This window comes from Leuciscus leuciscus, assembly GCF_965113295.1.
Source record: "Leuciscus leuciscus genome assembly, chromosome: 18".
Classification (NCBI taxonomy): domain Eukaryota; kingdom Metazoa; phylum Chordata; class Actinopteri; order Cypriniformes; family Leuciscidae; genus Leuciscus; species Leuciscus leuciscus.
In genome coordinates, this window is record NC_138742.1 from 20827475 (window position 1) to 20842659 (window position 15185).

Genomic DNA, 15185 nt, shown 5'->3' on the forward strand with positions numbered 1-15185 from the left:
ATAAACATTATTCTCTCAAAAATACAAACATGTACATACATGTTGCTCACATATTATGGTAGCCCTGTTTGCTGAATAGAGTGTAATGACACCTTTGCCATTGATATAAGCAACTGAAAAAAGCACATATGTCAGGGCATGTCAAAACATCTCAAGGACCCCAAAAACACCTTAGACCCATAAGGGTTAAACGGGCCTCGGTGCTGAATTATGAAAGACCGCTGGATTGATAAGCTCAGACGGTATCGGTTCTGCTGTCGGTACTGGAGAAATTTAAGAAAGTACACATGCTATTTATTATTGCTATAAAGACATTATCTTGCAAATTTAATATCGCCAGCCACTTCTATATAAAATAATATTGAACCATTTGTCTGTGATGCATTTTTGAAAATCGCAGTCCAGGAGAGAGAGAGATTTCTCTCATGCGGAGCCACAGCACACACAACACGACAGCCCCTGCTTAATGAGTGACGATGGAGGACAGAACTAAACATTCAAACGTAGCCTGGTTACACTTTAGATCTGTGATATTAGTCTGATTTTATATTAGATTTCAATTTTGGCTTCCAATGATTATAAAATAAGAAGACATTTGAGGTAAAACCATTAACAATAACAACTATAGCCGCATTCTGTCTTGCGCAACTTCCTTCCCTTCACAGTGGTACACTGACATTTCTCCCTAAAACCCAAACGTAACGTCAAAATGCAGACTATACTGTTGCTAAATTGTGGGATGCGTTTGATAATAAAAAGTCGACGCAATAGATGCTGTTCCAAAGGCAGCGTGCGCTCCGAAACAGACCGCAACAAGCCAAGCAAATTATACTTTGGGCTTCGTGTGCTTCTAAATGATCAAATATACACACAAATATGTCAAAATTACCGTCTTGGAGATTCACTTAAAGTTTATTCACTTAAATACATTCTATGTCTTAAATGAGTGTAAATAGTTAGGAGAAAATATGATGTGTTATAATTATTAGATCTGCATTTGGTCTTAAAGAGGCAGCAGTCTTATAAACCTGCTGACGATTGCTCCATTAATGTGAATCAAACAACAAAAGGCAAAGAGAAAATCAGTAGCAGCTCTTGAATAAATACATTTGGCTTTTATAAGCTTTAATCTATCTATGATAAACTATGCTGTGTTATTTTACATTTGATTACTTTATTAGATTTCTTTTTAGGCCATATTACTTACCTGAAAAGTAATGTCAGTAGACATTACTGAAATTAAAGCACTGTTTATATAATTTGTATATTTGTTTTATTGTAAACTTTTTTTGTTTGACCATGTGTTTGTACTTTGTTTTTGTTTTTCGTGTCCTATGTCTTCTGTATATAAAACACAAAAAAGCCTGCACCCTTCTGCATATCATAGATGTTTTATTTGTTTTGTTAAAGCATTGCTTTTTCTTTTGCTAGATATTTATTTTACATTTCAAAATAAAGCAATATTAATTATGTTCTAAAATGTTTTCCTTTTTTTAATATAACAAAAAGAACCAATAAGAATACTGTTAAAGTACCGGATCGATAAGCAGTATCGGTGAGAGTATTAATACCGTTAAAACCTAAAAATACCCATCCCTCCCTAGTCAGTACAGAGAATTACAAAAAGAGAAGGATGTGGGTTTCCAATTTAGTAGAAGCTGAAGTGTCTCACAGCATATCACCACAGACACCAGAACTTCTTATCATTCAGATCTTATAAACGCACAGTCATCATTACCAGTCCCTCACAAGCAGCAACAGACCTTTTCTATAGACACAAGACCACACTTCCTGACATCATCTCTGAATTACAAAAAATTGTTCTTGATAGGGAGATATTGATTTTATATAGATTTTTCAATATAACAACTGCAGATTATCATATCATAATAGGATGTGCAGCAAGGTAAGGTATAAGCTTAAATCATATTTAATACCACTTTTTTTCACAGACTTTTCAGTTATTAAAGGTGCTCTAAGCGATGTCGGGTGACGTCACTTCTTGTTGATGTTCAAAGTATTGTCAAACAAAACGGAGGCTAGCTCGACCCATCCCGTCCCAATTCATTCTTGTCGGTTATTGGCTGGAACACTGTTTGTAATGTTTCGTGGTCCAGGCTGGGCCAGTTTGTTTTTCTTGCCGTTTGTGGAGCCTGGGCTGTCTACAGAGACTGCGTTTGTTTTACAGTGTGTTCAGGGGACAGGCAGCTAGCGGATAGTGAGGAGATGTTTGCTGGATGTGACAAAAAAATGTTTGGCCTAAAAAACACGTGACATCACTTAGAGCAGCTTTAATATTGTAAATCTAGCATTTTTTTATAGTTTCATTTTCAAAAACTTTAATGTTCATTTATAACACTATGCTAACTGACCAAAATCTAATTAACGTCCCTGGTGATACTTTTCATGTTCAGATCTTTACAAGTTTCATGTTGTGTCAAGCCTCCTTAGTGTTTTAAAATGAGCGATTTTTGATGCTATCATAGTAGTGCCCCTAGCACTCCCATTCAAAGGACAATTTGACCGAAAACGAAAATACGGTCCAACTTAAAAGTGGCGTTTCCATTCTAATTATGCTTTTAAACGAAAGTTTGCCTCGGGTAGATTAACAAAAAGACCATAGGTTGCATTTTGGCGAGAGTCACCCTTTAAGAATATGACAATCACAAACCTGATAACTGAAATTGCAAGCATGTTTTCTCCAGCAAATAAAACTCCATACAACAGGTTCATCTCTCTGAAATGATGGCAAAGCAGATCAACCTATCAGAGTTGCTGTTATCCTGCACTATCACTGGCTGGAGAGCTATAAAACCCAGCTCATACTGAGGCTCAATACAAAACTCAATATCAGTAAGGAGATGACAGTTAAACAGCCTACAGAATCAGATGCTAGAAAAACAAGTGAAGGTTTTGTGAGTTAGCCAGCCGAACACCTTAACCAAAATGTGGTTTTCTAGAAATCAGCCACCAAGTCAGTATGCCCCCTTTTTTTTCTCTACCTTTTCCCAGGATCTTTCTAGCTTTCGCTGAGCCCTGTCTCACCAGGGCTTTGCTGCATGGCCTTGTGGGATGAAGTGATGTGATGGGTCCAGACAAGGGAAGTCTCTGACCCAGCAGTGACTGCAAATCTCGCTACATCCTGCATAGATACGGACATTGATTTCATACAATGACCACAATTGCAAATATAAAATCATGCATGCAAACCAGGAAACCATTTTAAATTATTAGCTACAAAACTATGCCAAGTCCTTTACACTATACAGTACATATCACCTGACCTGAACCTGTTTGGTAGGATGGATAGACAGATGATTTTCATTTATGTGTGTTGTATATACAGTATAGTTCTCTTGATATCATGTGTGCAGCAGACTAAATGTCCCATATCTCCAGGGGCTTTTCTCATCATTTAGCTGTAAACCTGTAGGTGTAACCAAGTGGAATGAATGACCTACAGTAGCAGCCAATCAGCTTCTCAGCACTCCAGGTTTTGCCTCTGGCACTGGGCAATGTGGGTTAACAGACTGTCCTAACAATACAGTAACAACATTTGCTTAGATTGCCATGTGACCACATTCAACTCCAGCCTTTGACCCGGAGTGTAACATACTGTAAAAGTCTACTCTGGAAAATGAATTGTTTTATTTATTTAATTTTCAATACAGAAATGTCTACTTGTTTTTTTTTTTCCTATTAGAAATTATATATATATATATACATACACACACACACATACACACACAGTAATATCAATTTTGTTTTGTAAGTAGGTTTCAAACAACCATTTCAAACACTACATTTATTTAGTGTTAATTTAGTATCATTGAGATACTGTTATAGTTTTGAATTTTACTTAAAGTTTTAGTAATTTTGTTATGTTTTTATAATTTTTTTTGTCTACAGTAGGCTATATAATTTGTATTGATTTTTGAAAAAGTTGTAGTTATTTTAGGACATCATGTTAGACTAAATGACAATTAGCAATGTTATCTAATGCTGCCTTGGCAACTGAAATAAAATAAAATAATGTTTTTTATATTTTATTTTATTTCATTTCAGTTAACGTTTATTTGATTTCATGTAACAAAAATGTTTTTTTGTATTTTTTTAATGATATTAGTTTTTATTAATATTCCTGATTTATACATGTTATAAATTACAATATTTGTTGGCCAGGACTGACATTTTTACATAGTTTCATGATGTGTTATGTTTCATAATAATTTCAGTTAAAATTTTCATTCAATAACAGATTCTATTGTGGCAACTGAAGACTATATCAGTTGCTTATACAGAAACTGATAGATCTGCTGGTTCTGATTTAACAGGAAAGTTTGGTATTTTGTTTTTACTGACTAAAAAAAGCCTGAATATTCTATATTAGAATATTCTAGAATTATTTTATATTACTCTATATTATAGTCAATGACAGTGAGCTAAAGTTGAGAAATTAGTATCAGATGACATGTTAGTACAGAGAATTACAAAAGGAGAAGGAGTTTCTTCAAAAGGAGAATTGGGTTTCCAATTTAGTAGAAGCTGAAGTGTCTAACAGCATATCACCACAGACACCACAACTTATTTCCATCATTCAGATCTTATAAACGCACAGTCATCATTAGCTTTCCTGTAGCTCAGTGGTAAACGCATTGCGTTAACAACGCAAGGTTGTGGGTTCGATCCCAGGGGATTGCACATACCTATGTATAAATGTATAGGATAATGCAATGTAAGTCGCTTTGGATAAAAGCGTCTGCCAAATGCATAAATGTAGTCCTATGATGGTTATCAGGCCTATGATGGCATTAGGCCTATGATGGTATTAGTCCCAACAGACCTTTTCTATAGACACAAGACCACACTTCCTGACATCATCTCTGAATTACAAAAAATATTGTTATTGATAGGGAGATATTGATTTTATATAGATGTTTCAATATAACAACTGTAAATTATAATTTACTCATAGGAAGTGCAGCAAGGTAAGGTATAAGCTTATATCATATTTAATACCACTGTGATATCAATGAAACATCTGAAAAAAAAAGAAGTTGCAAAATAAAGTATTTTTTCACAGACTTCTCAGTTAATAATATTGTAAACCTATTTTTTTTTTTTTTTTTATAGTTTCATTTTCAAAAACTTTAATGTTCATTTATAACACTATGCTAACTAACTGACCAAAATCTAGTTAACGCTGCTGTGTGGGTGTATTAAATACAATGGCCGAGGGAGTGACGCACTTTGACATCTTTCTCTCTTCTGACCACTGTTAATCAATCTCACCATTTTTTTTTTTTTTTTTGCTGGTGTGTGTGTGTGTGTTTAGTAAAATAAATACAATACCAAGTTTGATGGGCTTGTTTGTAGGGATGCACAATTTGCTTATATTTTTTATACTAATAATTTGAGCTTATAAACTAATATGACTACTAATAATTATTGTGATTATTATTATTATTATTACTAAATAAAAATATTAAACAAAATAAGAAATAATACTACTGTAATAACACTTTCATTATTAAAAAAGATAGAGTATATTTAAGAATATAACAATATAATAATAATAATAATAATATTTTTTATTTTACAGTAAAGTTATTTTACGGAAAACTGCAGGGTTACCTGTTAACATGCAGGCAGCCTATGACTATAAATCATTAGAAAGGTCTGGAGGTATGCAAAATTCATGTCCATGGTTTTAATATGAAATATGAGCCGCTTATGCATCCACTGTTGAAAAAAAAAAAAAAAAAACCTCCTGTACACTGGAGAAAAACATTTTCATCCATTATCATATAATTTATAATATACATTTCTTTGGAGAAAATTAGAATTTTTCCTATTTTTTACCCAAAATAGGGTGGAGTGAGCATTACCGAGCACTAAACACACATCTGTTTCATTCAAACTGGAAGCCGGAGGGCGCCCTCACGCAGAAAGTCCACATATACCTAAGAGAAGTAATTATAATTTTTTTGCCTCACAGAAGTAAAATAATTTATGACATTCCAGGAAAACCCTAATGTGGACTAAGGCAAAGCCTTCTTGGGTCTTTTCATAATAATAAAATGTATTTATCATGCAAACGCATTGCTAATCAACATAGCCTTTATCACTGTAAATAAATACTATAAAATAATATATTGTCTACCTAATTCTATGACAAGAAGCCACATCAGTTCACGAAAAGGAAGTTATTTCAAACATATGAAATGAGTTTGGAGAAAAAGCATGTTATTAAATGTCTTTTGTTGGATAACAGGTTTATGAACGCTTCGCAAGTTCGCATGACAAGTTTTGGAAGATGCACGTTCAAATGCACATTATAAGCGACTCAAACTCACAGTGTGATGCAGTGAGATCTAGTCAGATGAAGATGTGATGGATAAAAATGCTTTTATTTTAATAAAGAATAAACACAATAATAAAAATATAAAAACAATGAATATTTAGATACATCTGTAAGTAATAAGAGCGAGATGCAAGAGCAAAAGCAATGTATGAGCTTTTATAAATATTTGCCAATATTTATACCTATGTCCAGATCAGATCAGGAATGAGTATGTTAATCATGTCAAAAATATATTTTCTAAGAATCCGCTCTGGCCTCTTGGTATTACATTCTGTAAGTTAGCTAAACATTGTGGTTTTACATTGTGGGAGCTAACTAGCGCAAAATGTTAAGCAATATTTTTTTTTCTTTTACACCATACACTACAGTGCTTTCAGAGATGGAGCAGCATTTACAACTGATCACAGAGCCGCTCTTCACTAAGTGCATATATTTATTGAATTAAAAAGAAAAAAGAAATCTGATTGCACTGAACCAAATCGTGATTTCAGTTTAATTTCGATTAATCATGCAGCCCAACTTATGCACATATTAATGCCTTATTCGGCATGACCATGTTCTACATCCCTTAACCTGACCTGACCTATTAAACATAACCACTACAACAACTAATTTACTTACTATATCAATAAGCAGTAATTAGGAATTTATTGAGGGAAAACCCCTAGTTAATAGTGAATATGTGTTCCCTCATCTAATAAGCAGTAATTAGGGGTGTATTGAGGGAAAATGAATACTGTATGTGTTCCATCTAATGTGTTAAAAGTTTCGATTCATCACCACTATAGAAATGTACCATGCATCAATGACGACTTCTGTGAACCCCGGAAATGTGTTCTGGCTCCATGACAGTGTATTTTCATAACGACTAAAAGGCTGAAAGATAAAAAGCTGATTACCAGTGGTCATACAGTCTAAACTGGCTTACAGATTAATAGAGGAGGTAGTATAGTGAGAGGAGGAGGGGCACAAAGAGTCAATAGGGATTTCAAATTAATTTAATCTCTTAGTTGCATTACATTCGCAATATGTCAGGCGATTCATATTTCACTTAACCATTACTGTTGGAAGATCTCTGGAGGAGAAGAGTGTGTTCAAGGCTTAGTCACAAGGAGTGACTGTGATATTAAGGGTAATCATATACAGTATCTGACTATGAACTATTTATCAACATCAAAATTTTAATGTAGAAAGGAGAGTGCTGTAACATTGTACTAACTATAAATATTTCCAAATATTTTAAATATTATTATAAAATTATAATTATATTTTTTTTTTTTTTAAACAATTACCGCAATGGTCAAATCTGATTTAAGTCATTTTGAATTTATAAGCTGAAGATTTATTGAAGATATGCTGGCCTGAAGGAAACATTGTATACAGCATCAGCACTAGATCCTCGTTTTAAGGCCCTTCCCTTCTTGTCTGAAGATGATCGTGACGACACATTTTCAAGACTGATGAGGGAAATTGTTAGTCTGGAGCAAATGAAAACACTGAATCTAAGTTGTACCAGTGTAGAAAGGAAATAATGTTTTCGGTTTATTTTGATCAGAACTTCCAGATGGTATTTTCTTTGTGATAATTTATTATCATTATATTTTAAATGTAATTTTAAATGATTTTATCTTTAAGCAACTAACTGATGGTGCTTGCGGTGAAGTCACTGTGCCTGTTCTGCAGAATAACAACTCCTTGGGTCCTCCTGATGATGTGAGAGATGCAGAAGCCCCCACATCACCAAAGAAGCCAAAAACATCTGCACTGATGGATCTCCTTGGACCAGTCTACAAAGCAGAAGCCCCAGCATCAAAGAAAACTGTCACTGAAATTGTAAAGGAGGAAGTGGCAAGGTACAGGGAAGTGAAACCTGTCCTTCTCTCTGAAAAGACACAAATGCATGCAGAAGAGTATCCTCAGTCTAGCACAACAAGCAAAGTGATATCTCTGTGTGTCTGGAACAAGTGTTCCTGAAGACAGAGTTTTTTTTCAACTGCTAGTGATGTAATCACAGCGCAAAGGAGCTGCCTTAGGTCAGACCATGTTGACCAGCAATAAAAAAATGAGTTGTAGGGCCGTTATATTTATGAACAGTTAGTATGTTTGGGTTAGGGTTAGCAATGTCCAGACAAGGGCTCTATGAGCGTGTTTTAACATAAAAAAAAAAAAAAAAATATTTCTTAAACGTTTCAAGGTGTTAATGAATTTCAGGTGTTTTTTTTTTTTACAGTAATGAGCCTTGTGCAGTTTGTGTTAATTACCTTGTGTTCACTGTATGTGCATTTTTATGAATTCTTGTTAAAGAACTGTTAGTTATGTATACAGTTAGTATGTATACGCAATGTCCAGACAAGGGCTTTATGAGCCGTTTTGAATTTAGAAAAATAATGTAAAAATTTTTTTATTTCAATGTTGCACATTTACAAGTTTTTTTTTGTTTTGTTTTTTTACAGTAATGTGCACTGTACAGTTTGTGCCTACATTGTGTGCATTGTATGAGCATATTTATTATTATTTAAATCTGTTACAATGTTTGTTACTCAAAGTAAAAGTAAAAATGAATGAAACATAATTGTGTGGGCCCTGTTAATGCAAATGTGTATTTCAGTAATATAGCTAAGTAGGAGGGTTCCAGTTACCAGCATTTATATTTGAAATATGGATTCCATGTCTACAAAATTAACATTTTAAATAAAATATTGAAAACTAATCGATACTGAATTGAATCCAAAATCGAAACTATTTAAATAAGAATCGAATCGCCAAATTGTTCACACTACCCAGCCCTAATTCTTAGAATGTAATTATTTTGGTTTCCCAAAAATTACGAAATACTATGTTGACAATAAGAGGATAGTTTACCCCAAAATGAAAATTCTGTCATCATTTACTCACCCTCAGAGTTTCTTTGTTCAGTTGCTGGTCCCCATTGACTTCCATAGTATAGAAAAAAATACTATGGAAGTCATAACAAAAACTGTTTGGTACCTAATATATTCTTCAAAATATCTTACATTTACATTTACATTTAGTCATTTAGCAGACGTCTTTGTCCAAAGTGACTTACAAATGAAGACTAAATTAAGCGAGTAATCGTGTAGAGGAAAAAAGTCAAGAGGTGCTCAAAATACAAAGTTCAGGCATTGCTCAGAGTAGCATTAGCCAGACAGGGAGGATTAAAGGAAAAGAAAAGCTTTTTTTTTTTTTAATGAGGTTAAGTGCTCACGGAAGAGAGGAGTTTTCAGTTGCCTTTTGAATGTTGTCAGGGATTCTGCATTCCGGATGAGGATGGGGAGATCATTCCACCAGCATGGAACTGTGAATGAGAATCTTATTTTGTGTTCAACAGAAAAAAAGAAACTCATTCATGTTTAAAACAACTTGAGGAATCATTTTCCAAGACTTTTCCATGACATTTTCAATTTCACTACATTGGGAATAAAAGACAAGGATTGTCATATATATTCCTCTCTCCATTAAATATTTAAAAGACATACAGTTTATGGCCATTACTATTATTAACCATTAACTATAAAATCAATTAATATGAGCCATTTAAATAGGCTAGTTTATTTAACTATAATATGAAAATAAAAATATTAAATAAAGTTAATGCTAATAATAGTTATATAAGTATATAATACATTAAAATATTATCATGTAGCCTTTAAAAAAATGACTACTTCTGCAGAAAAATTGGTTATTGTACAAAAAAATAAAAAATAAATAAAAATCAGCATCGACTTGGTACCAAACTACCAGTAGTTTTTTCATTTTCCATGTGATTTCCAGGACTGGAAAATAAGTGGATTTGAATACTTAGCTTAATCCCAATTACCAGTCATTCATATTACACAGTACTGCGCTAGTGCGTTATTTCGTTTTAATACCACAGACGGACAAATATAACCCATAATAACACGGAGGTGTTCACGTTGCATCGTTGTTCGAGAACACAGGAAAGCAGAATTATTTTATAGTGATGGGAATTCCGGCTCATCTCGGCGAATCGATTCTTTCGAACAGTTCGTTTCAAAAACGATTTAACGGTTCTATGCGTCACCAACGTAGTCCAGTTTAAACGAGACAAGATTCGACATAAAATAACGTTTTGTTCGTGATTCGGACATCGCAAAATGTTGTCCTCAAATATCTGAGCATGGTTGCGCTCTTCAGAGGAACAAACGGTTAGAAATACATTGTATAGTGGCGCTCCCTTAGTAAAGCTTGTTGATCATTAACGCTGTTAATATAGACAATTTGCCATTCACTGTAGGTTTCGTGACATAACACTTAACAAATCAACGCTGGTCGATTGCAAAAAAAGATACTGTTAAACGCTATAACAATAATAGCTATATTTTAGGATGCCCATGTCTCATGAAGTGACCTGCGGTTTGTGTTTATGACCATGTACGTGCCTCCGCACTGGCATACTGGAGACATGTGGAGGAAATACGCAGTCCAGACTCATTTATGAGTCTTTGTCGTCTGCACTGCACTAATGTCTGAGCGTTTTATCAGCCATATGGCTCGCTGTGGTTCGGTATACTATCTGGCCAGTGCTGCTTTACTGTATCCTATACCCAGTTATAATTAATCTCACATGGTGTTCTTCATTCATCCCTGTCTCAACATGGAAATGTCATGAAAGCTACTCACGTTGTCACGCTACTGAGGATTTTAGACGACTTCTCCATTTCAGACAGATTTCAGTGCATTTCACGTTCGCGAGCATTAGTTTGTCTCTCCGTAAATCCACGAAAAAACGCTTTGGTTGAAGATGTTATAGAATGTTCAGCTTTCGGATTAAGCAGCGTTCACCCAATGAGAATCCGCCCCCCATGGCGTTATGCTGCTGGACCAATAGGTGTCATCCGCCCAAACGGCTGCTACAGTCTGACAACTGTCTTTACCCGCGCTTATAAGCAGCACAAGCAGCAGCATCGAGCATCCTCGGTTAACCAGCAGGTTTGGTTTGACTCTGATGCACGCAGTTTCTGTGTCATTCGTGTTTTAAAATGTTGAATTAAAAAGGTTTAAACACTAAAACCTAAAAAAAAGTATTATTATTTTCCACTTGTTTCACATCGGTGGCCTCTGATTCCTTTTAATTTGAGTGTTGAACTCAATTGTTGTTGCTTATTTTCTTAGGTTCGTGACCTGTTTATGTGGTCTAAAAGAGACATCTCTACTCTTTAGTGGTTTCAATTCTTCTGTCTCTTGCTTTTTTCAGGAAGTGAGCTATTCTCAGTGTTTATATCGGTGTGACTTGATGCAAGCAGGTGAAGGCTTGACTGGTTGGAGAATGTTGTCTTGAGTTTTTCCATCAATATCTAGTTTGCATTGCAGAGGGGAAAAAAGAATGTAAGGGATTTTAGTTTTATTAGCAATAGCAGCATTGTACCACTGAAAGGCAGGGGTGCAAAATACAAATACAGGATATGCAAATTGTTAACTGAAAGGCATATGGACCCATGACCATTAGCATTAATATAATCAAACAAACCAAAACTAAAACCAAAGAGCATAGTGCACCCCAGCTGATAGGACATCTAAAATATTGGGTTTTGTATGTGGCTGAAAAATGAAAAATATATTCTCAACATACTGTATGTTGACAAAAAGAGAAAAAAATGTTTGATTCTGATAGTTTCTTCCAGCATGAATCACATTCTTTAAAGGCCGCATTCAAAGCCGATTGCGTCACAGCAGCGCGACGAAGGCTGTCCCAATTCGAAGGCTCCTTCAAATGCGGCCTTCGTTTCCCGAGCAATGAAGGATACAACAGATGGATCCTTCGCAGCCTTGCAAACCCCATGAATTCATTGCGTGCCTGTAACAACAGGATTTTTTTGGAGTAGAAATACAAAGACACATATTTAAAAATAAATATAGCTGCAAGCATCAATTATCAGGGTTCAAGCGCGCTTTAAGGCCTTTAAGCATATGCATAAAAAAGGTATTATGTTTTATTTAGCAAGCCTGTAACCACGTAGAGATGGAAAATACCATTTATAGACAATACAGGCAATTTACTATGGAACATCTGTTTTTTAAAGCTTTTTGACATTCCACCAATTTTCATATCTCCATAAAAGTTTGCATGCTTGTGTAGAATCATGTTGCATTTGCTCATCTGATTTCGTGAAGTTTTTAGTTTTCGTTTAAGATTTATACGTTTTTTGGGTATATTATGCCACACCCATTTTTAAATGACCGTGTTATAGCTATCCAAAGGCTATAGTCAGGGCCGGCCCAAGCCTTTATGGGGCCTTAAGCAGAATTTTATTTGGGGGCCCATGGTGCCACCAATATGACTGACTATTGTCAGTGCTTGATTATTCACAGACTACAAAACACACCCATTATCAATTTCATTAGTTGTAGCTGTGTTGCTTACATCAATGTCTGGCAGCTGGCATGTTTTTACCTTCTACGGTTTCAAATTGTAACAGTAGCAAACCCACAAGAGTGGCCAGGTCTAAATTTGCACTTTAATATTCAAAGTCTTACAGTACTAAGTGGTATACTCAATGTGGTGTACTAAATAAACCAGCAAACAATGTATTCACTGTAAACTAGTTAACCACATTATTGCTTTTGGTAAAAAAAAAAAAAAAAAAAAATGTGCAGAACAATTAACTAAATATCTTTAAATAAACAGTTTCTTCTTATATATATATATAAAAAAATATTTAATTACAAAACGGACAATATTAATTTAAATACTTAAAGGTATAGCGGAGGATGTTTTACTTCCTGGTGGGTAGTCTAAACTATTGGTCCTCCTAATTGTCAATCATTCTGGTGAATCAATCAAACTTTTCAAAAAGTGGAGAGGGCGGGTCTTATCTAAAATTTGGAAAGATCCTCCGCTATACCTTTAAATAATACATGAAATGAACAGATCATATGGCCCTGCAACAAGATAACAATAATAAATGTATTAACATTAAAGGGTTTACCCATGAAAATTCTGTCATTATTTACTCTCCATGTATCAATTTATTTCTTCTGCTGAACACAAAAGAAGATATTTTGACGAATGTGTGTAACCAAACAGTTGATGGACCCCATTGATTTCCATAGTATTTTATTTTTTTTCCTATATGGAAGTCAATGGGGACCAGCAACTGTTTGGTTACATTCTTCAAAATATCCTATTTTGTGTTCAGCAGAAGAAAGAAATTGATACATGGAGAGTGAGTAAATAATGGCAGAATTTTCATTTTTGAGAGAACTATCCCTTTAACTATCCATGTATAGTATAGGCTGCTGTTCCGCTTCTAACAAAGTGACAGACGCAACTGATTACTTTCACTTTAGACATAACCAGCTATGTAAACCCTGTGTGTATTTGACAGTATTTGCACAATCAGACGCAATTTAGATAAAGTCCAGTAATTGGGCGCTGTTTGACAGGTTTTTACTCTGCGTGCGCTCGGTGTGTACGCGCTCAGAAAAACAAACAAACAACCCTTGTCAGAACAGCACGCAAATGAAATGTTTAACTGGCAAGGCTTTAAAGCAAATGCAAATAATAAACTTTTGTGATTGTGAATAAGTGCAGTGTCCCGTGAGTAACTCTATCACTGCGTTAACATGTGATGTGAATGTACGTCGAGTTACAGGTCACGGTCAGGGTCTATGGTCGGACCATAGTTTGGTGGCCCCCTAGCAGTCGCTTAGTTCACGTATAGGGAGGGCCGGCTCTCTGTGCATATAATAGCACTTTCGTTGCCCAAAATTTCCCAAAACAGGCCCAATTTCCTGTTTACCTGTGGGTTTACTGGCGGACAGCACACTATGCATGCCACCACCTATTGTACTGGAGTTTAATTAAAATGAGGTCTAGGGTTGAATGTAAAAACAACAGGTGCCCCAGTGCAATAGCTTTTGGGCCAAATCACAATAATAATTCACCTTCTTGTTTGTAGAAAGATGTGGTTCACTTCATGAACTTATTCCTAGCGTCACAGTTAGGTGAAGACTGTGCAGACCATTGATTCAAGCCTAAATCAAGATTAAATCTACATGTACACTGAAAAACATAATTTATTGGATTTTTGGCAGACACAAGTACAGTAGCTTGATGACATCCAAAGAGCGTAGGAGGTCACCCTGGGCTAGAGTGTCAAGGGCACAAAAGAGGCAGCCAACAAAGAAACTATCAGTTCAGTTGAGATGGACAGCATTCTTGAAACCGACAGTCTTAGTCACAACCAACTCTTTGAGGAGGAAAATCTTTCGTTTTCAGATCCAGCCCCGTCAAGTTCCCTTTGAGCGAACAAGACAGTACACCCATGATCAGAGAACAACTTCCAGAATGGGCATGTGTGTTTCAAATTAAATATAATGCTGTGAATGCTCTCTTAAACATCTTTAAAAAACATGGACATGAAGAACTTCCCCATACTGCAAGGATACTCTTTGGAAACGAGAACCACTATATTAACTTTTTACCAAAGATGGTGTCGAGAGTGTAAAGTTTATTGTGGCAGATCAGCTCTCAAAACAGTCTTTCAGAGCAGATATTCTGCAGCTCTGAAAGACTAATCCAGGATGGTCTGACCTGAGGAGGCAGACTCTTAAACATCCAAGTAAGATGTATTACCTGCGATGCTCCAGCAAAAGCTATGGTCAAGTGTGTAAAGCAGTTTTCCGGATACTATGGGTACGATAGATGCAACCAGAGGGGATCTGGGATGGTCGGATGATATATCCTGAAAACATATAACCTGACCATGAGGACAGATGAATCATTCAAGGAGTGCTGCCAATCTGAACACCATTAAGAAGAGCATATCTCACACTTCTC

General features: G+C 35.3%; 1 protein-coding gene across 4 annotated transcripts in view; it reads right to left on the minus strand.

Moving 5' to 3' along the window:
* Window positions 1-11310, minus strand: part of slco4a1 (solute carrier organic anion transporter family, member 4A1) — a 35849-nt gene extending 24539 nt beyond the window's left edge. For 2 of the 4 annotated variants that reach the window (XM_082145436.1, XM_082145440.1), the window contains exon 1: window positions 11027-11310. The gene's annotated coding sequence lies outside the window, so the exon portion shown is untranslated. Of the gene's footprint in view, window positions 1-3002; window positions 3143-9590; window positions 9681-11026 lie in introns of all 4 variants that reach the window. The other 2 variants (XM_082145439.1, XM_082145438.1) reach the window with 2 other exon arrangements.
* Between the last annotated feature and the right edge of the window lie 3875 nt (window positions 11311-15185).